Source organism: Hydra vulgaris, chromosome 09 (genome assembly GCF_038396675.1).
Source record: "Hydra vulgaris chromosome 09, alternate assembly HydraT2T_AEP".
NCBI classification, from domain to species: domain Eukaryota; kingdom Metazoa; phylum Cnidaria; class Hydrozoa; order Anthoathecata; family Hydridae; genus Hydra; species Hydra vulgaris.
The window spans coordinates 2,627,371-2,630,000 of NC_088928.1; the positions used below are offsets into that span (position 1 = coordinate 2,627,371).

The following is a 2,630-nucleotide window of genomic DNA, read 5'->3' on the forward strand; positions in this document are numbered from 1 at the left end:
TAGCTCTAGATATAACATTTACCTTGAATATACAAATAACTGACAGCCTTATTACACTTTTTCTGTTGCCTGGGACCTAGCCATTTTTTAATTTATAAATTACCACTGCGCTTGCGTTTAACTTGCCGCTTTTTTGTAATACAGAGGTCGGCAACCATGTATTAGAAGCAGCATGCAGCTTTTTTATCCAAATTGAGTGGCCCTTTAAACATATCTGAATCAAATATATTTTGATTTTATTAAACGAAAAAAAAAATTATTATAGTTTTATTATAGTATATAAATTTATTATAGTATATATATTAATAATAAATTTTTACTATTAATTTAATATAGTAAAAATATTTTTTAATTTGATAAAATAATATATATGATATAGTATATATGATAATATATAAAATATATGATAATTTATATAATATATAAATATAAATAATGAATAATATATATAATATATAAAATATATGATAATATATAAAATATATGATAATATATAAACTAATATATAAGATAGAGTATACATTATTTATCAAATTAAAAAATATTTTTACTATATTAAATTAATAGTATTAATTTGTTATTAATATATATATACTATATCACATATATTGGAAGTTGCATGGAGTTATACTAAAAATTAAGTACGTAATTATTTTAAGAAAAAAAACTTTGTAATTGGCGATTCAAATATGGATTGCTTACGATATACTTGAACTCTAATACCCAGTGGGCACAAGAACGTTTTGCAAACGTTTTTTAATGGTCCCGTATATACATTTTTGATTGGTTTTTTAAACGTCTATATGAAACGGTGACCGGACGTTTTTTAAAAGCGTTTTGTAAACGTTTTTTATGGGTCCTACAAAAAACGTTTTTTATTGGTTTTTTGAACCTCCATATGAAGCTGTGAACAAACGTTTTTCTGAAAACGTTACTTTTTGGTTTTTATTAAGTCTAAATAAAACGTTTTATCGTTTTTAACGTTTTTCTAAAAACCTCTTTTTTAGGTATAAATTATTTAAGTAAATAACTTATGAAAAAAAATATTTTCACAAATGAAAATTGAGCAGCTGTGGCGTAGTGGTTAGAGTTCTGGCTCAGAGCTCTAACCACAAGTCCAAAGTTAAACGCCGGCTCTGAACTCTAACTAACAGGTCCGAGGTTCAACGCCGGCTCTAGCCCAATAAGCAACATTGGTAAGAAAGTAGGGGCGTGAACTTCTAGTTAAATGCTCTCCCGCGGTGCTCCGTGATAAGACCGTAAGGACTTTTGGGAGCACCTAAATAACCTAAAAAGTATAAAAAAATAAATAAAAAATCTTAGGTCTATCAGTCTAGATCCGGATAAATAACTAAAAGTTTAAACATTTTGTGTTTAATTACAATTTAAGCATACAAAAACATAATAAAGTAATTTTTATGCTATTCTATTAAGAGCTCTCTTCAAACGATCGCCTTTCAACTTATCGAATTTTGAAACATGTGACACTAATGTTCCTAAAAAGAAAAAAGACCATAGAAATCTTTCATGCATTCACTAGAATATACAAAAATAAATCAAAATGTAAATAATAATAATAAGAAATAAGTAATGTAAAATTTGTATATAAAAGTGTATATAAAAGGAACAATATAAACGACACCCACATCATATTTATTAAAAAATTATCTATAAATACTCTATACAATAAAGTTTTTTTTTTCTAATGATCTTTTTCCATAAGTTCCAGCATTCTTAAACAATGCTATAACGCATTTTGACATAATTTTATCCCATACATTAGCAAAAGCTGAAAAAGACCATAAATAATCATGGAAAATATTTAGTTTGATTACATTTTATTTTATTTAGGAAAACTTTATACATAATTGTAAATAAGAATATAACAACAAACACTTTTTTTTATTTAAAACTATTTAATTTTCATCAAACCTTGTTATATCATTTATTTTATCATAAAAATTTATATAATTTATGTTAAAAATAAATACACATTTTTAACTTTTTAAAAAAATAATTTTCTAGTTTTATTTAGCATAAAACGTTAAACAAAAACAGATGAACTTACATTTGGCAACTTTTTGCATTGTGATATCAGGACTAGCTTCTCTAATATGTGAACAATTGTGATACATACCACTTTTTGTTCTAAACTGATATTAAAAAGCAATACAAAAGATTGCACACTCTAATCTTTTATATAGACTGACATTGAAGTATTTAGTTAAGAATATTAGATATAAAACCGATTTTGAAAAATTATAAAAAAGTTTGCTCACATGAGCTAAAATTATAAAAAGCAACCTGATTCTTGAAGTTTAGAACTTCAAGTCTCTGAATCACTTATGTGTGCATCTTACATCTCCTTAGTTCTTCAGTCAAAATTTAGGTTTGTCGATATTTATAATTGTCATTCAATTGTCAAGGTGAAATAAATATTTTTATATTTTTTTACCTGACATACAGTTGGTTTCTCAATTTTTTTATAATCGTTGATTGGTACTAATAAAAGAAGTTTTCCGCTTAAGCTAAAAAAAAAAAAATTATTGCTTAATAATATGTATACAGAGTTAATTCTACTAGAAGTTCTACTTGAATAAATATGGTAGAGCAATTACTAGTTGGAGTAA

At 25.0% G+C, this 2,630-nt stretch overlaps 1 long non-coding RNA gene across 3 annotated transcripts in view; it reads right to left on the reverse strand.

Moving 5' to 3' along the window:
* Positions 1–1,358: 1,358 nt before the first annotated feature.
* The window catches only part of LOC136084976 (uncharacterized), a 7,013-nt gene continuing 5,741 nt past the window's right edge, over positions 1,359–2,630 (reverse strand). For all 3 annotated transcript variants that reach the window (XR_010640965.1, XR_010640963.1, XR_010640964.1), the window contains exons 2-4: positions 2,456–2,528; positions 2,069–2,153; positions 1,359–1,496 (exon numbers count right to left, since the gene is read on the reverse strand). This is a non-coding gene — a long non-coding RNA (uncharacterized LOC136084976). The remainder of the gene's footprint in view (positions 1,497–2,068; positions 2,154–2,455; positions 2,529–2,630) is intronic.